A 25,016-nucleotide genomic window follows, 5' to 3' on the forward strand; every position below is an offset into this window, starting at 1 on the left:
TGACTGCCGTATCTTCAGTATCTTCTTTGTTGATTCGACGCTTGTGTTTGTTGCGTCGTGGCTTGCCGTTGCCGTCTCTGGCTTCCGAGGTGCTAGAGTCGCTGGTGCTATTGCTTCTACGAGCAAACCAGCTATCTTCTCCCGCGCAAAAGCGGGTAATAAGTGCGGTGAGAGCTGCCATAGACTTCAGCTTTTCTTCGCCGAGGTGTCCGGCGGGCCACTCATCACGGACATTGTGTTTAAAGGCCGCGAGGGCTTCGGCGTTCGGACAATCGACAATTTGGTTCTTTTTAATTAAGAACCTGGTCCAGAGTTTCTGGGCTGACTCTCTGGGTCGCTGGACTATGTGACTAAGGTCATCGGCGTCTGAAGGCCGAACATAGGTGCCTTGGAAGTTGTCTCTAAAGGCATCCTCGAAATCTTCCTAGCTACCAATTGAGTTTTTTGGGAGGCTGTTTAACTAGTGCCGTGCTGGTCCCTTGAGTTTTAGGGGGGGCGGTACTTGATGGCATGGAGATCGTCATCGCGAGCCATGTGAATGTGGAGAAGAAAATCTTCAATCCATACTGCGGGATCCGTCGTACCATCGTATGATTCAATGTTCACGGGTTTAAACCCTTCCGGGAACTAGTGCTCCATTACCTCACCGGTGAAGCATAAGGGGTGTGCGGCGCCTCTGCATCGGGCGATGTCACGACGTAGTTTGGACGAAGTCCGTATGCGGTTTTCGGCCCGGGTGAGGTTGTGGCTGTCGCGCCAAGCTTGATGGTCGTCTTCTCGCATTGGGGCATGCCCCCTTGATCCGTAGATTGATCTGGCTTGGCCTGCTCTATTGTCCAGGTCCTATCGTAGGTTGTAGGTGTATCCTGGAGCCGCTGTCTCTCTGCCTCTATGGTTAGGTGGTGCAGGTTGATGTTCTGCATAGGTGGCCGCTTTATCTCGTCCACATGGTGGCCGGTCTGGTTCATCAGCACGGTTATGTCTTGATGGTATGGGCTCGACGGCCTTGTCGTCGAATTATGGTAGTAGCCGATGCTTCGGATAACTCCTTGCTGGTCGTTGAAGGCCATACTCTTCGGCAGCCAGGACCTAGGTCCACCTATCATTGAGTGTATCCTATTCGGCTTGGAGTTGTTGATGGTTCTTTTTTAGGCTTCTCGCAATGGCGATTAGCTGGTGCTTAAAGCGCTCCTGCTCGAGTGGTTCCTCTGGCACGATGAAGTCTTCGTCGCCGAGGCTCACATCATCCTCGGGGATTGGTAGACAGTTACTATCCTCCGAGTCCTCGTTCCTGACTAGATCGTCAGGGTTAACTTGCCCATCCTCCCAATCATCTTGTTCAGATGTTGACTCGACATGATCTTTAGGGTCTTCGGCATTCTCCAGAGTGTTATTGTCTTCGGTGCCGGTATTGCAGTCTTTTTCGCGGCGCGATTTTGAGCGGTGCCGCTGACGTCGACGCTTTGGAGGTGCCTCAGTGGGCTTGTCCTCAACCAGATCCTTCATGTCATCGTCGTCATCCTCTTTGGGTGTGTCCACCATATACACGTCATATGTGGAGGTGGACGTCCAATGTCCGGTGATCGGTGGGTCTTGGCCTTGTTCGTCTCCGGCATTGTCATCCATGCTGTTGATGTCTTCGAAGGCGTAGTCCAGCATGTCGGTTAAATCTTTGACAGTGGCTATGAAGTGAGTGGTGGGCGGGACGTGAAATTACCCACTCTCAGCCCCTACTCCGGGCTGGGCGTAATTCGGAAGTGATTCTTCTGTGATGGCGACAGATCGCATTAAATCTATAGCCTCGTTTAAGAGCAAGGTTTTGACGGGGAAGCAAGAGTCCGTAGGGCTGGCCGGGGTGAAAACCTCCTGGCCGTGCCTTCTTGGCGTTTACCCAAGTTTGGACCCTGTTAATGGAGGTAATACCCTACTTCCTGCTTGATTGACTTTGATGAGTATGGGGGTTACAAGAGTTGATCTCCTCGAGATGGTAATGGCTAAACCCTAGATGTCTAGCCTGTATGATTATCTTAGCCTCTACGGACTAAACCCTCCGGTTTATATAGACACTGGAGGGGCCTAGGGTTGTACAGAGTCGGTTTACAGAGAAAGGAAACTACACATCCGAACGCAAAGCTTGCCATCCACGCAAAGGAGAGTCCCATCCAGCCACGGGGGAAGGCCTTCTATCTTGTATCTTCACGGCACATCGGTCCGGCCCATGTCACATAGCCCGGATGCCCGGGGACCGGCTAATCCAGGACTCCCTTAGTTACCTGTTTGGTGCAAGAACACCAAGATGACAGGCTCGCCAGGACAGTCGTCACCGAGTCCACCGATGCGTCACGGTAGGAGGCCTTTGCAGGTGGAGACCGCTTTTGTCAAGATAGACTACACCCCTGCTCCCCTTCAAACTGGCCGTTGTGGCAACCATTCCCACTGTGCGTTTTCGGGGGAAGAGGACGAAGGCTATTTTAAGTAAGGGCAGGGTGCCACCGTAGGAGGGGTCACCCATTTTCCCCTTGTACACTCGTGCTCATCCTCCCCCGCGAGGAAATCCAACCACAAAGTAGGAGAAGGGTTTTACACCACAAGGTGGCCCAAAGCTGGGTAAACTGCAGTGCTCACTGTTCTCCTTCCTACGCTCGAGCACGCCGGAGCATCACCATGAGGTTGTGAGTTACGAGGTAGAGCCTAGCGGTAGTAGTGAGCGCACCCCAGAGTTTGAAACTTCTTGGGTCCCCGGAGCCCCAATTCTAACATTTGGCACGCCAGGTAGGGGTGTGCCATTGTTCTTCCGCTTAGTTCCTGTCTTCGCTCCACCGACTCCATAGTGATGTTCGCCGTATGCGCACCGAGCACCGGGTGGCTCCCATCACCTAGTTGGCCCCTGCAAGTGCAACAGACACCACAACTCCACCAGTACCACGGGTGATAGAGGCGAAGGTGTCCTAATGTTTCGATGAGATGGTGGCTAACGTTTCTGTGGGAGTCGACCTTGACGATCCGACTACGAACGTGCGAGACGTCGTGCCTTAGCAATCGCTAAACCAACTTCCAAGGGGTTATTGACCATGCCGGAGCACGATCAACCTGACCATGAGGGTCTGTTTCCTGCGAGCAAACGAAGAACAAGCAAGAAACTGAGGTTGCAATCTGGATATTTCGAATATAAGATGAAAGCTTTATTGATCAAGGTGGGGTTCTGCGACATCTTGGTCTGGTCGTTGGACACAAACGAAGTACGCGAAGTTGCAACTATGACAAACTTTTAATCTAAACAAAACCCCCAAAGTCTAAACGACGCCCTAAGGGTTGTATATATGGAGGAAGAGGGGGGGATTTCATGGCCCTTGGAGGAGGGGTCCAAAACCAACTCTAACTCTTGTTTGCCCACACATACGGACTCTAAAAACAGCCTATACTTAAGTATTTCAAAAATACATGGGCCTGGCCCAATAATAAGGTGATGCAGCACCTAAAATAGCTTCTGAACGAAATTTATGAAGTGGCATCTTGTATATTTCGTCCAAGGCTTCATGCACTCCTTATGGTGGCTTCAAACTCCTGAAATCATCACTTGTAACTCCGTTCTTGATCCCCTTGCACATGCCATCATCTCCATGCTTGAACTTGTTCCAAGGTTCATCTTTCTTGTCCAAGCTAGGCCCTTCATTTGTAAGCAAAACAAATGTATCCAATTTAGGCAGCATCATATTCTCATGAACATTAGAATCGTTACCAAGAAACGAAAGTACCTGATAATTCAATTGGCGTGCGCGAGCTCTAGTAATTGGTCCAGTATGTATATCAGTAGGGGCTGTGGGTGTAACAATGGTATTGATGTCCTCATCATCCTCCCCTTCTTGAAATGAAGTCGTCCTCGACGAAAGTTCATCGTCCTCACCCAAAAAAACTTCAAATCTGCAATGTTAAAAGTAGGACTAACACCAAAATCTGCAGGCAGCTCAAGTTTATATGCATTATCATTTATTTTCTCTAACACCTTAAAAGGACCATCAGCACGTGGCATTAGCTTTAATTTGCGTAAATTAGGAAATCTATCCTTACGCAAATGTAACCAAACAAGATCTCCAGGTGCAAACACAACAGGTTTTCTACCCTTATCTCCAGCAAGTTTATATTTAGCATTCATATGCTCAATGTTTTCCTTAGTTAACTCATGCATTTTTAAAATAAATTCAGCATGTTCTTTAGCATCAAAATTAACCTTCTCCTAAGATGGAAGAGGCAACAAATCAATAGGTGCAGAGGTAGGAAACCATACACAATTTCAAAAGGGCACATCTTAGTAGAAGAATGCAATGAACGATTATAAGCAAATTCAATATGAGGAAAGCATTCTTCCCACATTTTCTTGTTATTCTTCAAAACAGCCCTAAGCATAGTAGACAATGTTCTATTGACTACTTCAGTTTGTCCATCAGTTTGGGGGTGACAAGTAGTACTAAAAAGCAGTTTAGTCCCCAACTTAGCCCATAAGCATCTCCAAAAGTGGCTAAGAAATTTAGTATCACGATCTGAAAAAAATAGTATTTGGCACACCATGCAAGCGAATAATTTCACGAAAGAACAAATCAACAACATTAACAGCATCATCGCTTTTCTGACACGGTATAAAGTGTGCCATTTTCGAGAACCTATCCACGACAACAAATATGCTATCCCTCCCCTTCTTTGTTCGAGGTAAACCTAAAACAAAGTCCATAGATATATCCTCCCAAGGAACACTAGGTACAGGCAAAGGCATATATAAACCATGAGGATTGAGTCATGACTTAGCTTTTTGACATGTAGTGCAGCGAGCAACAAAATGCTCAACATCCCGTCTCATCTTTGGCCAAAAGAAATGTGTAGCAACTATATCCTCCGTCTTCTTGATGCCAAAGTGTCCCATAATCCTCCTCCATGCGCCTCTTGCAACAACCAAAGACGAACGGAGCTAGCTGGAATGCATAGCTTGTTAGCACGAAACACAAATCCATCATTAAGAATGAACCTGTTCCAAGTTCTCCCTTCCTTACAATTCTGCAATGCATCTTTAAATTCAGCATCATGCACATATTGATCTTTGATGGTCTCCAAACCAAATATTTTAAGGTCAAGTTGTGAAAGCATAGTATAACGATGAGACAATGCATCAGCAATAACATTTTCTTTACCCTTCTTGTGTTTAAAGACATAAGGGAAAGTCTCAATGAATTCAACCCATTTAGCATGTCTACGGTTCAGTTTTGCTTGACTTTTAATGTGTTTCAAAGATTCATGATCAGAATGTATAACAAATTCCTTTGGCCATAAATAATGTTGCCATGTTTCTAAGGTCCGAACAAGAGCATATAATTCTTTATCATAAGTAGAATAGTTCAGACTAGGCCCACTCAATTTTTCAGAAAAATATGCAACAGGTTTGCCATCTTGTAATAACACACCTCCTAATCCAATTCCACTAGCATCACATTCAAGCTCAAAAGTCTTATTAAAATCAGGAAGTTAGAGTAAAGGAGCATGTGTCAACTTATCTTTCAATACCGTGAAGGCTTCTTCCTGTGCGGTACCCCCAAAAAAAGGCACATCCTTCTTTGTAAGCTCGTTGAGAGGTGCAGCAATGGTGCTGAAATCTCTCACAAAACGCCTATAGAAACCAGCGAGGCCAAGGAAACTCCTCACTTGTGTGACCGTTTTGGGCTGCGGCCAACTCTCAATAGCTTCAATCTTGGCTTTATCAACTTCAATTCCCTATGGAGTAACAACATAGCCAAGAAAAGATACTTGGTCGGTGCAAAAGGTGCACTTTCCAAGGTTACCAAACAAACGTGCATCACATAGAGCAATAAAAATAGCATGTAAATGTTCCATATGTTCCTCCAAAGATTTGCTATAAATCAATATGTCATCAAAGTAAACTACCACAAATCATCCAATGAAAGCACGTAAAACTTCGTTCATTAACCTCATGAAAGTACTAGGTGCATTAGTTAACCCAAAAGGCATGACTAACCACTCATATAATCCAAACTTAATTTAAATGTTGTTTTCCATTCATCTCCCAATTTCATACGAATTTGATGGTATCCACTACACAAATCAACTTTGGAGAATATTGTAGAGCCACTCAATTCATCAAGCATATCATCTAGCCTAGGAATAGGATGACGATAATGAATAGTAATATTATTAATGCCTCTACAATCAACGCACATACGCGACGTACCATCCTTTTTCGGCACTAAAATGATAGGAACAGCACAAGGACTAAGGGATTCACGTATATAACCTTTGTCGAGCAGTTCTTGTAATTGACGCATAATCTCCTTCGTCTCCTCTGGATTGGTACGGTATGGTGCACGGTTGGGTAATGATGCACTGGGAATTAAGTCAATTTGATGCTCAGTCCCTCGAATAGGTGGTAATCCCTGTGGCACATCTTGTGGAAAGACGTCAGTGAACTCCTGCAAAATGTTAGTGACAGCAGGAGGCAAAGAGGAAGGCACGTCCTCGAATGAAACTAATGCCTCTTTGCACACAAAAGCATAGCAAACAGATTTGCTAAAATCTAAATCATCAATATCAGATTTGGTGGCAAGTAAACATGCACTTTTCAATTTAATTTCAGAAGCAACACTAGATGGTTTATTATTAGGCTGCACTTGTTGCTCAAATTCTTTTGCCACAATCTGATTTTCACTTTTATTTTTTTCCTGTTTTGCTTTATTAGCTCTATTAATATCATCTTTCAAAATGGAATCAGGAGTCATAGGAAGCAAAGTAATATTTTTATCCTTATGAACAAGAGTATACTGATTGTTTCTACCATGGTGTATAGAATTTTTATCAAACTGCCATGGTCTATCAAGTAATAAGGAACATGCTTGCATAGGTACCACATCACAATCAACATAACCAACATATGTAGAGATACTAAAATGCACACGAAGAGTATGTGTTACCTTAACCTTGCCGCTGTTGTTGAACCATTGGATGTAGTAAGGATGTGGATGTGGTCTTGTGGTGAGAGATAGCTTCTCCACCATCTCCATGCTAGCCAAGTTATTGTAGCTCCCTCCATCTATGATGACGCGAACAGACATTCCTTCACAACTCCCTTGGTATGGAACAAACTATGCCTCTGATTTTTCTTAGCTTGTGTAACCTGCACACTCAAAACACGTTGAGCAACTAAACATTCATACCTGTCAGCATCTTCAGCGTCCATGTATTGCGTCTCATGATCAGAATCCTCCCCACCGTGTTCTTCATGTGTACTAAGAGCCAAAGTCTCCTCATCATAGTCACTAACGGACTCATACCCACCATCCTCAGTAGCAATTATCACATGCTGAGATTGGCATTCTCTCGCAAAATGTCCTATTCCCTTACAACGATGACAAATAATATCACTTGTGTGCCCTGTTGATGACATGGAAGAAGAAGAGCTCTGCACAGGTCCAGAGGTGTGCTCTTGGCGGATAGTGGTGGTTGTGCCTGCTTTCTTGTATCACGGCTAGAGGTGGCACCTGATGGAGGTGCTGGTGGAGTGGAAGTAGAGGATGCACGTGGTGTCCATGATGAAGATCGACCTATAGAAAAGTTAGTTCGCGCCAATGTCTGTTGATCCTGCACTTCACGTTCAGCTTACAAGCAAGATGGAATAAACGAGTGATATTAGTATACTCCTTATACTCTAGAATGGTATGAATCTCTCTATTTAATACACCCATAAAACGTGCAAGCATAGCTTCATTCTCCTCAACAATACCACATCTAATCATGCCAGTTTGTAATTCCTGGTAATATTCTTCTACAAAAAAAATTTCCTTGTCGTAAACGATGCAATTTTTGAAGTAATTCAGGTTGATAATATGGTGGAACCCAACGAGTACGCATAGCAGTTTTCAAAGCAGCCCTAGTAGCTGGAATAGGATATAATCTACAATGTTCAGACCACCAAACACATGCAAAGCTAGTGAAAGCACAAACAGCAGCAGGAACACGTCTCTCATCAGGATATTGTAAACATGTAAATCGTTGTTCAGTTTCTAACTCCCAAGTAAGATATATATCAGGAACATATCTACCCTCAAATGGTGAAATATTCAATTTTAGTTTAGGAAGATGGTCATGTACCTCAGGTGGTGGTGCATCCCTACCGTTGCGATGATATGCATGAGGACGACCTGGTGGTGGTGGTGCTGGTGGTTGCACATAGTTCTGATTTTGGTCAACGTCATTCTCGTAATGGTCCTCCACCTCTATAGTAGCTGCAGGAGCGGTAGAAGCATCAACAGCGGCACCAGAATTTTGCCCAGGGTCAATGGGAACGCGTTGTGCTCGTCCCACTTGATTTGGAAAGCGACGTTGTTGTTGTTGTTGTAGAGGTGCGTTAGGGGCAGCCGGTGGTGGTGGTGGAAGACGCGCGAGCAATTCATGAAACTTGTTATCGAGCTTTGTTTCGAACGTCTTCCCATGCCATCTATCTTCTCCATGGCCTCTTCAAATCTGTTTAGCACATCTTGCACCTGTCCACTCATCATTGGCTGAAATTTATCATGCAACTCCTTATTCGTCATGTTCTCCCAGTCAGTCTCGTTGGCTTGTGATCTTGCCATGGTTAGCAGCAATAGAAACACACAAGAATATGATCCTATAGACTACTAACAAGGGGTGGTGGTGGATGTCACAAATCCGTCAAGCAAATCTCAAATTCTTACCAGTTCTTACCCAGCAGCAGGCGGTGATCGGCAACCGTCGTAGTCAAAACTCTCAAAGCTTGGATAGAGTGATTACCAGGGAGAGTCAAATGCACGACGTAGATGTATGTGGAGCTGGGAAGGCTTATAATATGGTAGCAAAAAGGGTCAGCAATAATCAATTCAGAGATGCAAAGTTGAATAAACGCTCAACGACGGTACTGTGCTGGTCCTAGGCTAGACCGTGCTAGAGACGCGAGCCTAGAACACTAACAAAAATCACGGCGCTGCATGTAAACAAGGGAAAAGCACACTCTGGAACTTTTTCGCTCTTTTTTTGCGCTCCTTTTTTGCAAAAAATCACTATAATGGCCAGTGTCTCAAAACTCTTCCCTCGTCAAACTGACAGGATGGGCACGGAAATTTTTTGACTTTTTTTTGCCAAAATCAGGGCAGCGACAAAGAAAAAGTGCGACAAAAAGATAACTATGATGGCACGTGGCTCAAAAGACTCAGAAAAGCCTAAAAATAGGATAGGGAAAAAATATTTTTGCGTGTGAAAATTTTGGCCTAAAAACTGCCCGGGGGTCTCCAAACTCTTTTTTTTCGAAACCTACTCAGGCAAGGAAACACGAATCGGAAATTAGACGGACCTCGAAAACAAACCTAATATGAAAGGAACTTGGATTGGTGGTGGATATATGATGGTAGGATATGGTAGCGGTGGTGGTATATGGATACGGATTGGTGGTGGTATATGGATACGGATTGGTGATTGTATATGGAGACGGATTGGTGGTGGTATATGGATACAGATTGGTGATGGTATATGGAGACGGATCGATGGCAGATAAGCGGTGGTGGTAGATGGCAGGGGCGATGATGATGGTGCGGCGGCGGTGTGACAATTTAAGACCAGAACTCGAAACTCTAAAAGACTAGACTCTAAGACCAGCAACTAGACACGACGATGCAACCGCAAATTCAACAAAGCAAAATACTAAAAAGACTATGCAATGGCTTAGATTGGTTCGAATATGATGAACTAACCCTAATTATTTTGGCTTTTTTGTGGACTGTAGGTATGAAGAACAGACTCGATCTAAACTAATAAAAACTGTAAAATCTCACCGAGCAACCTGGAAATATGATACCACTTGATAGAGGCGAAGGTGTCCCGATGTTTCGATGAGATGGTGGCTATCGTTTCTGTGGGAGTCGACCTTGATGATCCGACTACGAACATGCGAGACGTCGCGCCTTAGCAATCGCTAAACCAACTTCTGAGGGGTTATTGACCACGCCGGAGCATGATCAACCTGACCAAGAGGGTCTATTTCCTACGAGCAAACGAAGAACAAGCAAGAAACTGAGATTGCAATGTGGATATTGCGAATATAAGATGAAAGCTTTATTGATCAAGGTGGGGTTCTATGACGTCTTGGTCTGGTCGTTGGACACAAACGAAGTACGCCAAGTTGCAGCTATGGCGAACTTTTAATCTAAACAAAACCCCCAAAGTCTAAACGACTCCCTAAGGGCTATATATATGGAGGAAGAGGGGGGATTTCGTGGCCATTGGAGGAGGGGTCCGAAACCAACCCTAACTCTTGTTTCCCCACACATACGGACTCTAAAAACAGCCTATACTTAAGTATTTCGAAAATACATGGGCCTGGCCCAATAATAAGGTGACGCAACACCTAAAATAGCTTCTGAACGAAATTTATGAAGTGGCATCTTGTATATTTCGTCCGAGGCTTCATGCACTCCTTATGGTGGCTTCAAAGTCCTGAAATCATCACTTGTTACTCCGTTCTTGATCCCCTTCCGCATGCCATCATCTCCATGCTTGAACTTGTTCCAAGGTTCATCTTTCTTGTCCAAGCTAGGCCCTTCATTTGTAAGCAAAACAAATGTATCCAATTTAGGCAGCATCATATTCTCATGAACTTTAGAATCGTTACCAAGAAACGAAAGTACTTGATAATTCAATTGGCAAGTGCAAGCTCTAGTAATTGGTCTAGTATGTATAGCAGCAGGGGCTGTGGGTGTAACAATGGTATTGATGTACTCATCAACGGGCGCCACCGCCGCTGACCCTGCCGCCCGCGAGCGGCAGGACTCCCCTCGGCGACGTATTTCAGGCGAAGGAGCGGGAGTCTGCGTCACGGCGCCCCCCTCTTCCTCGTCCCCATCAGGTTCGTCTGTTGTGGTGCGAGGGCGGCTAGGCAGTGGTGGACAACGAGGCGCCCCCCGTGCGAGCAGCGCTTTCCTGAGTGCCATGGCTTGCCCGGCTTTCACCAGCGATTTGCGCCAAGTGAACTAGCTGGCGAGGTTCAAGCCAAAGCTGCCCCCGCGCTATGACTGTGCCCCCAGCCCCATGGAGCTCCTCCAGCTCTACATCCAGAGCATCTTGGTGGTGGGCAGCAATGACAAGGCCATGGTGGACTAGTTCCCCATGGCCCTCACGGCGTCTCGCGCTCCTAGCTCCTCGGCCTCCCTGGGGATTCAGTCTCTTCCTGGGGCGAGTTTCGTAACTAGTTCATAGAGCACTTCACGCTCCAGGGGCCCCACGCGTTCGCCCGCCACTCCAAGTAGCCTTTCCGTGGGGCGAACGCCGTGCAGCCCAAGCCGGAGGCCTTGCAGCCCTGCGCATGGCTTCAATGCACCATCACCTTCGATCCCAAAGACCACCATAAGTCTGTAGCCGCTACCGCTGCGCTCCCCAAGTTGTGCACCCCCACCATCAACAACATTGCCGTCACCAAGACCCTCATTAACGAGGGTGCGGGCCTCAATGTGATCTTCATCAAGACCTTTGAGACGCTCCAGGTGTGTTACGACCAGTTGATGCCGACCAAGTCCTTCTCCAGGGTGACAAGCGAGCCTACCACCCCCCTGGGGCAAGCGCGCCTCCCAGTCACTTTTGGCACTCGCAACAACTACCTCACTATGTTCATCGACCTCGACATAGCCCACATCAGCCTCCCGTACAACGCCATACTGGGATACCCTGTGCTCGCCAAGTTCATGGAGACAACCCACACCGGCTATAATGCCATCAAGATGCCTAGCAGTGGCGGCGTTACCACCATCGTCGTTCACAAGGAGGATGCAGTCCGTGCCCTCAAGTGCGCCTACAAGGCTGTGGTAGGCGAGCACCCAAATACCGAAGCTGAGTCCCTCGAGGCTGCACCTCCCAGGAAGAAGCAGTTATTCTCTCAGAACCGCGCAAAAATGAAGGAAGAGTCGGTTGACAGTAGCGGCACCGGGACTACCTTCAGCATCAGCGCCAGGCTCCCTCCCGAGCAAGAGGGCATGCTCATCAATTTCCTTTGGGCCAACTCGGACCTCTTTGCTAAATGCATTCGACCTCTCTGGGGTTCCAAGGGAGGTGGTCGAGCACCATCTGGCAGTGTGTCCGAACGCCCGCCCTGTCAAGCAGAAGGCGTGGCGCCAAGCGCCGGAGAAGCAGGCGTTTATTGTCCAAGAGGTGCACAAGTTGCAGGAAGCCAGGGTTATTCGAGAGGTGCGCCACCCCGAGTGGCTCACCAACCCAGTCATCGTCCCCAAGAAGGGCGGGAAGGAGCACATGTGCATCGACTTCACGAGCCTCAGTAAGGCCTGCCCCCAGCACCCCTTCCCGTTGTCGCACATCAACCTGATCGTGGATTCCACCGCCGATTGTGACCTACTGTGCTTCCTCCATGCCCTCTCGGGCTACCACCAGATCAAGATGGTGGTGGAAGATGTGGATAGGACAGTCTTCATCTCCCCATGTGGTGTGTTCTGCTACACCTGCATGCCTTTCGGCTTGAGGAGTGCTAGCGCTGCCTTTTGGTGATTGATCCGCATGACACTAGGGACACAGCTGGGGAGGAACGCGGAGCCCTACGTCGACGACATTGTGGTTAAGTCACGCAAGGCCAGAACGCTCATCAAAGACTTGGAAGAAACGTTCACCAACCTACGCAAGGCCGGCCTGAAGGTCAACCCTGACAAGTGTGTCTTTGGAGTTCCCTCTGACAAGCTTCATGGCTTCCTTGTCTCCCACCGGGGGTTCGAAGCCAACCCTGAGAAGATCATGGCCATCGAGAAGATGCACCCCCGGGACCCTCAAGGAAATGCAGCAGCTGGCGGGGGCATTGCTTCCCTGGGGTGCTTCATCTCCAAGTCCGGCGAGCGTGCCTTGCAGTTCTTCAAGCTGAAGAAGTGAACCGGCCCCTTCGAGTGGACCCCAAAAGCGGACACAACCTTCAAATACCTCAAGAGATACCTCACAAGCCCGCCCATCATGGTCGCACCGCATTTCCATGAGCCCTTGGTCCTCTAATTGGCGGCCATCCCGCAGATGGTCAGCACTGCCCTCGCCGCAGTTCGGGAGGAGCGGGTCAACACCAAAGGACAACTTTCTGGAGCTCGTGAGCCCCCTGAGCTCCCCGAGACTTCAAAGCCTCACGAGCCTCGCAAGCCTTGTGGGTCTCCCACGCTCCAGACCGACGGCACCTCTGGGCCTGTCGTGCTTCCCGCGCTGCGCGAGCCTCCCGAGCCACTCTAGGAGTAGACCGCCACCACGACCACGAACCTCGTTGATGACCCACAAGTATAGGGGACCAATTGTAGCTCTTTTCGGTAAGTAAGAGTGTCAAACCCAACGAGGAGCAGAAGGAAATGACAAGTGGTTTTCAGCAAGGTAATGTCTGCAAGTGCTAAAATTGTAAGTAACAAAGTAGTTTGATAGCAAGATAATTTGTAACGAGCAAGTAATGATAGTAGTAACAAAAGTGCAGCTAGGTAGCCCGATCCTTTTGAGGCAAAGGACGGGCCAAAACAGTCTCGTATAATAAGCAACGCATTCTTGAGGGTACACGGGAATTTCGTCTAGTCACTTCCATCATGTTGATTCGATTCATGTTCACTACTTTGATAATTTGATATGTGGGTGGACCGGTGCTTAGGTGTTGTTCTTACTTGAATAAACCTCCTACTTATGATTAACCCTCTCGCAAGTATCCGCAACTACAAGAAAAGTATTAAGAATAAATTCTAACCAGAGCATTAAACTTTTGGATCCAATCGGTCCCATACGAAATAGCGCATAAACTAGGGTTTAAGCTTCTATCACTCTCACAACCCATTGTCTAATAACTACTCCACAATGCATTCCCTTATGCACAAATATGATGAAGTTCCATGTAGTCTACGTTCACATGACACCACTAAGGGAATCACAACATACATACTATCAAAATAACGAACACATATCAAGTTCACCTATTACTTGCAACATGATTTCTCCCGTGACCTCAAGAATAAAAGTAACTACTCACAAATGATAATAATTCTCAGGATCAAAGGGGTATTAAATAGCATATTGGATGAACATATAATCTTGCACCTAATAAACCATATAGTAATCAACACTACTAGTCACCCACAAGCACCAATCTATAGTTCCGGTACAAAGATTGAACACAAGAGATGAACTAGGGTTTGAGATGAGATGGTGTTGTTGAAGATGTTGATGGAGATTGCCCTCCCCAAGATGGGAGAGTTGTTGGTGATGATGATGACGATGATTTCCCCCTCTGGGAGGGAAGTTCCCCTGGTGGAATCGCTCCGCCGGAGGGAAAAAGTGTTCCTGCCCAAGTTCCGCCTCGAGACGGCGGTGCTCCGTCCCGAAAGTCCTCTCCTTATTTTTTTTCAAGGTCAAAATGACTTATATACCAGAAGATGGGCACCGGTGGTGGTCCTGGATGAGCACAACCCACCAGGGCGCGCCTGGGCTCCCTCGTGTGCCCAGGTGGGTTGTGCCCACCTGGTGGGCCCCCTATGGTACTTATTGGCTCCAATATTCCTCATATATTCCACAAAAAATCTCCGTAAAGTTTCATCTTGTTTATATTTGTGCAGAATAGGTAGCCGGACGTAGCTTTCCCAGGTCCAGATTTCCAGCTGCCGGAATTCTCCCTCTTTGTGTGTACCTTGCATATTGTGAGAGAAAGGGCATTAGAATTACTCCAAAAAGCATTATTATGCATAAAAACATCATAAATAACAATAGGAAAACATGATGCAAAATGGACGTATCAACTCCCCAAGCTTAGACCTCGCTTGTCCTCAAGCGAAAACCAAAATCGAAAAACATGTCCACATGCTTAGAGAGAGAGGTGCCGATAAAAACATAATACGGACATAGAAGCATCATGTAGATTATTATAACAACAACAAATTTAAACATAAACTTTTATCATAGACTTCTCATGCATAAGCAACAATTCATCACACAATCAATGTATAAAGCATAAACTCTATTAGAAACCAACAAACTATCTTCTCAGTCAAATTTGCAACTACAATTCATCATCTTTTCAGGAAGGGTCATGTATCCGAGCCTTTAGGCAAGTCCACATACTCAACCATCATATGGTCTTCTATGATTCCTAACACTCACCGCATACACATGAGCAAAACGTTCCAACCGGACACATAGAAAGATAGGGTCTTATTGTTTCGCCTCCCAACATATTCACCTCAAGGGTGATGTCAACAATAATAACTCATGCTACTCATATTCAACTGGACATATGTGCCTAGATCTTTCCTCACCACATGATGCTTTCCAAAAGAGAAAATAAAAAGTAATAGAGAGAAAAACTTTGACTCTTGCATAAAAGTAAATACATAAAAGTAAAAGATAGGCCCTTCGCAGAGGGAAGGAGTGGTTGCCATGTGCTTATTTGTTTGTATGCTCAAACCCTTAGTGCAAAAGAACGTCATGTTGTATTTCCCCTTGTGATGGCAACCTTTATTACGCAGTCTGTCGCTTTTATTCTTCACCATCACAAGTTCGTACAACACTCAATTTTCTCTTACACTAAATGATCTCACACTTTTAGAAGCAATTTTTATTGCCTTATTGCACTGATGACAACTTACTTGAGGGATCTTGCTCAATCCCTAGGTAGGTATGTTGGACTCTTGAAAATAAGATTTGGGTTTAAAGGTTTTTGGATGCACAAGTAGTATCTTTACTTAGTGCGGAATTTTTGGCTAGCAAAGATAGGGGAAAGCACCACATGTTGAAGGATATATGACAATATAACTTCTATGTGAATATGAACAAACATAAATCATTACATTGTCTCCCTTGTCCAACTTCAACAATTTTGGCATATAATATTTTGATGGGGGCTCACAATCACAAAAGATTTCCAGGATAGTATATTTATATGCGAATCATCTCTTCCCTTATTAATTCTTTCATGAATTGCATCATTGAACAATGTTATGTTTGTCAATCTGTAATAAAATTTTCTACTTATACTTTTCCTTATGTGGTGTCATCACCTACCATAAGATTAGCATATGATGTTTTTAATTTATTTTCTTTATTTTTATTGCAACATGAAAGAAAAAAAATCAAAAAATCAAACTGAACTTTATTATATATCTCGAACACGATTACATGGATAGACCACTAAGCAAGCTCTTGAAAAGAAAGGATCGAACTAAGCTTTTATTCATCTAAAGCAAAAGATAGAACTAAAATAAGTAAAGGCAAAGATGTGGGGTGATATGATGCCGAGGCACCTCCCCCAATCTTGGCGGAAGCCAAGGGGAGTGCCCATACCCGATACTCAATTTTCCTTTGGTGAAGAAGAAGAAGGTGGTGGTGATTAAATAGAGGGTTTGTCCTTCTTCCTTAGCTTGCGCTTGAGGATGGAATTTTCCTCCTTTAACTCACTGACCTCCTGCTCAAGCTCCAGTACCTTTTTGCATAGATCTTGCTTATTTTCCTGCAAAAGGTGGAAGGGTATGAACTAAATCTTAGGCCTCTTTGCTTTGTTGGGGAGACTAGACTTCTTGAATTCCACATGCATGTCCCCAGGTTGAGGCAACGGGACTTCCTCCTCGTCTGAGCTCGTGTCCCCCTTCTCCCTAGGATAATAGTCTTCTTCTTCCTCTGAAGTCCAGCCATAATGCTGCACATCCCCATAAGACTTGGGGTTTGCGATGAAATCAGCAATATATCTCTCACCCTCGGAGTCTTGGGATGACATATTTTCATATCTATCAGGGAAACAGCAAGAAAAGAAAACAGAAGATTTCTCCGTGATACGATGGTCAATAGGTTCGGGGGTATATAAAGATTTTTTTTATCTTGGGAGACAAGCAAACTGTAGAAAAATGGATTCCAGAAGGTACCCGAGGTGGGCACAACCCACCTGGGTGCACCTGGCGCCCTGGTTTCTTGTGCCCACCAGGGTACGATTCCCGGTAGTTTCTTAATTTCCTAAATTTTGTTATATTCCAAAACTGACAAAAAATATTTTTGCGAATTTTTCGGAGTCTGTTTACTTTGAACATTGATGGGCCTACCTGAGATATAATGTTTTATTCATTGCCCATTAACAACCTTTGCGTTAGTACCTTCGGCATTATTTATTTTGATAGCTGCAGACTGATAAACCTCCTTGATAACATAGGGTCCTTCCCATTTTGAGAGGAGTTTTCCTGCAAAGAATCTAAAACGAGAGTTGTACAAAAGAACATATTCTCTAACTTCAAACTCACGCTTTTGGATTCTTTTATCATGCCATCTTTTAGGTTTTTCTTTAAATAACTTGGCATTTTCATAAGCTTGGGTTCTCCATTCTTCTAGTGAGCTAATATCGAATAACCTCTTTTCACTGGCAAGTTTGAAATCATAGTTGAGTTCTTTGATTGCCCAATATGCTTTATGTTCTAACTCAAGAGGCAAATGACAAGCTTTTCCATAAACCATTTTATAAGGAGACATGCCCATAGGATTTTTATATGCTGTTCTATAAGCCCAAAGTGCGTCATCTAATTTCTTAGACCAATTCTTCTGGGACCTATTGATAGTCTTTTGCAAAATTAATTTTATTTCTCTATTACTAAGTTCAACTTTACCACAAGAATGAGGATGATAAGGTGATGCAATTCTATGGTTAACATCATACTTGGCAAGCATTTTACGGAAAGCACCATGAATAAAGTGTGAACCACCATCAATCATTAAATATCTAGGGACTCCAAACCTTGGGAAAATAACTTCCTTAAGCATTTTAGTAGAGATGTTGTGATCAACACTACCGGTTGGAATAGCTTCTACCCATTTAGTAACATAATCAACAACAACCAAAATATGTGTATACCCATTAAAGGAAGGAAAATGTCCCATGTAATCAAACTCCCAAACATCAAATGGTTCAACAGCAAGTGAATAATTCATAGGAATTTCTTGATGCTTACCAATATTACCTATTCTTTGGCATTCATCACAAGATAAGACGAACTTACAGGCATCCTTGAAGAGAGTACGCCAATAAAATCCAGATTGCAATACCTTGTGAACAGTTCTGTCTCCAGCATGATGCCCTCCATAAGCTTCGGAGTGACATTTTCGTAGGATTTGTTCCTGTTCATGCTCAGGTACACAATGTCTAATAATAGCATCTACTCCTTCTTTATAAAGATGTGAGTCATCCCAAAAGTAATGTCTTAAATCATAGAAGAATTTTTTTTGTTGGTATGTAAAGCTAGGTGGTAAATATTTAGCAACGGGGTTCTCAAGCACATTTTCAAGCCTAGATAAGTTATCAGCTACGGGGTTCTCCGCTTCTTTTCTATCAGTGATATGTAAATCAATTTCTTGTAGCAAGAGAACCCATCGAATAAGTCTAGGTTTAGCATCTTTCTTTTTGATAAGATGTTTTATAGCATAATGATCAGTGTGAACAATTACTTTTGAATCAACAATGTAAGGTCTAAATTTATCACAAGCAAACACCACTGCTAGGAATTCTTTTCCAGTAGTAGCATAATTTCGTTGAGCACTATCTAGAGTTATACTAGCATAATGAATAACATTCAGTTTCTTAGCAACTCTTTGTCCTAGAACAGCACCAACATCATAATCACTAGCATCACACATAATTTCAAAAGGCAAGTTCGATCAGGTGGTTGAACAATAGGTGCAGAAATGAAGGCTTTCTTGAGTGTTTTGAAGGCTTCTAAACAATCATCATCAAAAACAAAAGGAACAACCTTTTGCAAAAGATTTGTAAGAGGCCTAGAAATTTTAGAAAAGTCTTCCATAAATCTCCTATAGAAACCAACATGACCTAGGAAACTATGAATACCTTTGATATCTTTAGGATATGGCATTCTCTCAATTGCATCAACCTTAGCTTTGTCCACTTAAATACCTCTTTCAGAAATTGTATGACCCAAAACAATACCTTCATTAACCATAAAGTGGCACTTCTCCCAATTCAAGACAATATTTGTTTGCTTACATCTCTGCAAAACTTGATCAAGATTTCATAAACAATCATCAAAAGACTTCCCATAAACAGATAAGTCATCCATGAAAACCTCAACAATCTTTTCATAAAAGTCAGAGAATATAGCAGTCATACATCTTTGAAAAGGCAGCAGGTTCATTGCATAAACCAAAAGGCATACGTCTGTAAGCATAAGTTCCAAAGGGACAAGTGAAAGTGGTCTTTTCTTGATCAGGTTGAGAAACATGTATTTGTGAAAAACAAGAATATCCATCAAGGAAGCAAAAATGTGTGTTCTTAGATAATCCTTCCAACATTTGATCGATAAAAGTAAAATGGTAATGAACATTTATAGTTGCTTTGTTTAATTTTCTAAAATCAATTACCATTCTATAGCATGTAACAATTCTTTGTGGAATAAGTTCATTCTTATCATTAGGAACAACAGTAATACCTCCTTTCTTAGGGACACAATGAACAGGACTTACCCATCTACTATCAGCTATAGGATAGATTATACCTGCTTCCAGAAGTTTTAATATTTCTGTTCTTGCCACTTCTTTCGTCTTCGGATTTAACCGACGTTGGTGATCAACAATGGGTTTAGCATAAGGTTCCGTATTAATCTTGTGCTGACGTAGAGTGGAACTAATGCCCTTTAAATCATCAAGAGTATATCCAATAGCATCTCGATGCTTCCTTGGAACTTTCAATGATCTTTCTTCTTCATGTTCTGAAAGGTTAGCACTAATAATAATAGGATATATCTTCTTCTCATCAAGATAAGCATATTTCAAAGTGTCTGGCAATTGTTTTAATTCAAACACAGGATCACCTTTAGGTGGACGAGGACCTCCCAGAGTTTCAATAGGCAAATTGTGTTTAAGCAGAGGACATTGTTCAAAGAAAATCTAATCTAATTCATTTTATCCATGCATATGTAAATCATTTTCATGGTCTAGCAGATATTGTTCTAGTGGATCAGTAGGAGGCACAGCAATAGAAACAAGACCAATTATTTCATCCTTACTAGGCAATTCTTTTTCATGAAGCTTTCTACTAAACTTGGAGAAATTAAACTCATGAGACTCACCACCAAAACTAACACAGACAGTTTGTTTGTCACAATCTATTTTAGCGCTAACGGTGCTCAAGAAAGGCCTACCAAAGATATTGTGACAAAAGCCATCTTGTGGGGAACCAAGAACAATAAAATCAGTAGGGTATTTTATTTTCCCACACAAGACTTCAACATCTCTAACAATCCCAAGTGGTGTGATGGTGTCTCTATTAGCAAGTTTAATAGTGGCATCTATTTCTTCTATTTCAGCGGGTGCTATCTCATTCATAATTTCTTGATATAAAGTAAAGGGAATAGCACTCATGCTAGAACCTATGTCACATAAACCATGATTATAGGGATGTCCTGTTTTAACTGAGACAATGGGCATGCCAAAAACGGGTCTATGATTATCCGTTCTATCGAGTTTGGTAATTCTAGTAGCTTCATTACAGAAGTAAATAACATGCCCATCTATATTTTCTTCCAAGAGATCCTTAACCATAGCAACACTAGGCTCTACTATAATTTGTTCATCAGGTTTAGGTGTTCTAATATAACTTCTGTTGACCACAGTTGAAACTTTAGCATGTTCCTTTATCCTAACAGGGAAAGGTGGTTTCACAATATAAGCAGTAGGAACAATTGTATCAACATTATAAAGTATAGTTTCCTCTTTAGCGAGTACTGATAACCCACAAGTATAGGGGATCACAACAGTTATCGAGGGTAGAGTATTCAACCCAAATTTATAGATTCGACACGAGGGGAGCCAAAGAATATTTGAAGGTATTAGCAGCTGAGTTGTCAATTCAACCACCTGGAGATTAATTATCTGCAGCAACATGATCAGTAGCAAAGTAATATGATAGTTTTGATAATAGTAGCAGTACCAATGGTAATGGTAATAGTGATAGCAGTAATTCTGTAGCAAGTGTAACAGTAATGATAGCAGTAGTAACTTAGCAAAAACAATATAGGGTAAATTCGTAGGCATTGGATCGGTGACTTGTTGGAGGATATTCATCATGACAAGTTATAACCTAGGGCGATATGGCAGTAGCTCCAGTTCATCAATATAATGTAGGCATGTATTCCGTAAATAGTCATACGTGCTTATGGAAAGAACTTGCATGACATCTTTTGTCCTACCCTCCCGTGGCAGCGGGGTCCTATTGGAAACTAAGGGATATTAAGGCCTCCTTTTAATTGAGAACCGGAACAAAGCATTAACACATGGTGAATACATGAACTCCTCAAGCTACGGTCATCACCAGGAGTGGTCCCGACTATTGTCACTCTGGGGTTGCCGGATCATAACACGTAGTAGGTGACTATAACTTGCAAGATCAGATCTAGAACATGGATATAATGGTGATAACATAAACGGTTCAGATCTGAAATCATGGCACACGGGCCCAAAGTGACAAGCATTAAGCATGGCAAAGTCATAGCAACATCAATCTTAGAACATAGTGGATACTAGGGATCAATCCCTAACAAAACCAACTCGATTACATGATGAATCTCATCCAACTCCTCACCGACCAGAGAGCCTACAAAGGAATTACTCACTCCCGGTGGGGAGCATCATGGAATTGGCGATGGAGAAGGGTTGGTGATGATGAAGAACGAAGATACCCCTCTCCGGAGCCCCAAACGGACTCCAGATCTGGCCTCCCGATGAAGAACAGGAGGTGACGGCGGCTCCGTCTCGTGGATCACAATAATTATTTCTCCCTTATTTTTTCTGGAAAATAGGATTTTATAGTGTCGGTTTCAGGGTCTGCGGGGCCACCTGGTGAGGACAACCCACCTGGGTGCACCAGGAGAGGGGGGCGCGCCCTGGTGGGTCGTGCCCACCTAGGTGCCCCTCTCCGGTAGGTATTGGCTCTAGAAATTCTTATTATTGATATAAAAATTCCTCGCAAAGTTTTGTTCCATTCCGAGAACTTTTATTTCTCCACAAAAACAACACAATGGTAGTTCTGCTGAAAACAGCGTCCGTCCGGGGTTAGTTTCCTTCAAATCATGCAAATTAGAGTCCAAAACAAGAGGAAAAGCGTTAGGAAAAGTAGATACATTGGAGACATATCAACTCCCCCAAGCTTAAACCTTTGCTTGTTCTCAAGCAATTCAGTTGAAAAACTAAAAGTGAAAAAGAAAAAAAATACGAACTATTTTGCTCTTGTTTGCATAAATAAGCTTAAACAACACCCAGGTTTTCATCCAACATTATAACTAACCATGCCGACAATAAATCTTAAAAATTATATTCACTCATATCAATGACAAAATCAGCTAGCGAGCAATAATAAGGTATCTCAAATGGCAACACATTGTCAAAACAACTATGATATAATATGACAATAATGGTATCTCGCTAGCCCTTTCGGAGACCGCAAAACATAAATGTAGAGCACCACCAAAGTTCAAGCAGTGACTAAACATTGCAATTCATGGTAGAAAAGATCCAGTCATGATGCACCCAACATTAGCTAAACATAATGCATAAGTCATGACAGCTGTGCTCTCAGGTTCTGGCGCTTGTTTTAGAAGGTGATGACACAACATAAAAGTAAATAGATAGTCCCTTCGCAGAGGGAAGCAGTGATTTGCAGAGGTGCCAGAGCTCAAGTTTAAAACAGAGGTAAATGATATTTTGAGACATGCACCCTTTTCACTTACTTCATGACCATCAGTTATCAATATCTTCCATGCTAAGCACGCTAGTGGTGGTTCCCAAGTGATAAAATTAAAGGTTTTGACTCCATTGGGAGTTTTTGTTTGATTATTTGAGAGATTAACTCTTTTTTGTTTGTAGTTTGGGACTGGGCATCCCTATTACCGTCCTTTTCTCATGCGATGGCGAGTGAATAAACACTCGACCTGAGAATAACCCAATTAGCATGGAAGATACCGACCACCTCCTGTCGTTCCATGAATGATCCAGGCACACAAAAATGATATTTTTTTTAAGTTTTAGAGGTGGCACATGCAAATTTACTTATGATGTCAAGGAAATACCGCATATAGGTAGGTATGGTGGACTCATCTTGAATAACTTTGGGTTCAAGGTTCTTGATGTACAAGCAGAATTCCTAATTAGTACATGCGAATGTTAACAATTAGATTAAGAAGCGGCCAGCTAGAGAGCAACAATGATCATGAACATGCATTATTCATAAGTAACATTGGACACTAGCATGAGTAGGATATGAACACCGTGAACATAAATATCATACAGGCTATGTTGGTTTTGATTCAACTACATGCATGAACATGTGCCAAGTAAAGCCACTTGAACATTCATAGGAGGATACCATATCATCATACTACATCACAATCATTTTAACGCAATGTTGATATCCAAGATAAATCATTATCCACTCCTAGCTACTTATGCATGGCATGAGAAACTATAATCTCTAATTGTCATTGCAAACATGTTTAATCATAGTGGGTTGAGTCATGGATACTAGGTTAAACGTATTTACACAAACAGAACAAGTCGAGTTCATACCAGTTTCTCTCAGCCACGACTAGTTCATCGAATATCGTCATTATTGCCTTTCACTTGCACGACCGAACGATGCGAAAATAATAATAATAGCGCGAGAGTGCCATGGACTAAGCTGGAATCTACAAACATTTTATTCAACGGGAGAAGACAAGGTAAAATGTGCTCTTTATTAGATCAATAGTTAATCATATGAGAGCCACTCAACATTTTCATCGTGGTCTTCTCCTAGTACAACTCAAATAAAAAGAAAAGAAATTCAGAGAAACACACTGAAATAATTTTGGAGTTTTTGGTTTTCTTGAACGAGCAAATAAAAAGGGAAAAGCAAAAATGAGAAAAACTATTTACACAGGAAAGCTCCCAACAAGCAAAAGAAGAATAAGGAAATCTATTTGGGTTTTCTTTTTAATATTACTACTAAGCATAAATAGAAAGTAAACTAACTACAACTATTTTTTTTTGGTTTTTCTAAAGTTTTTCAAACACACAAGAAGAAAGCAAGAAAAATAAATCTAAACATGGATGATACAATGAAAAAGTGTGAACACCGACAGATTAAATAAGTGAACATGAATGTAATGTCAGTGGGAAACACGTATGCCCCCAAGCTTAGGCTTTTGGCCTAACTTGGTAGTCGATCAGAAGCCTGGATAGTAGTTGGTGTGGTAGCTCACGGAGGCTCTTGGTGCGGATGCCTCGGCCTACCGTGTTGCCTCCACTTCTGTGTTGTGATCTCGGGCCTTGCTCTCAAGAACAAAATATCTTCCTTTGCTGTGATAATCAAAAAGAGCAGGCGCAGGAAAATATGTGTGCACAACTGATTTTTGGTTAAACAATAGATTTTAAGTGAAATTATCAATCTTTCCTTTAAGGATTTTATGATCTTTTAAGGTGTAAAAAACTAAATACTGCGTGGGTAGGACAGGGTCAAAGGTGCAACACCCAGCCCTTGTGTTAAACGCCTGGCATAAATCCACCATAGAACCAGCCACTATTAGCGTTATGCTGTAGTCTGCGTGCTACAATCGCTGCAAGATTATAACTCCTTTCACCGGTGAGAGCGGTGTGTATGAGGCTCAAGTCTAGAGCATAAAGTGTACTACGGTCTTGCTTGCCTACTATACATTTCCCGTTAAATAATGCAAAGTGCTGAATTGCAGGAAAATGAATGCTTTTTTATTCTACCTTGTGTCACTCCCCTCGTCTCACCGTAGCAAAGGCTAGCCAAGAAAGATTGGTATTCAGCCCGTGGAGGTTCGTCAAGCGAACCCCAGAAAGGGATTTTGCAGTGGTGAACAAAATTTTCTAGTGAGATGGTAAATGGATTATCATAAAGCATAAATGACGCTCTAGACTCACAGGGATGGAATTTTAATCATTTGACAAAAGATTCAGTTAGAATGTGGCGT

The sequence above is a fragment of the Triticum aestivum genome, chromosome 2A, assembly GCF_018294505.1.
Source record: "Triticum aestivum cultivar Chinese Spring chromosome 2A, IWGSC CS RefSeq v2.1, whole genome shotgun sequence".
Classification (NCBI taxonomy): Eukaryota; Viridiplantae; Streptophyta; class Magnoliopsida; order Poales; family Poaceae; genus Triticum; species Triticum aestivum.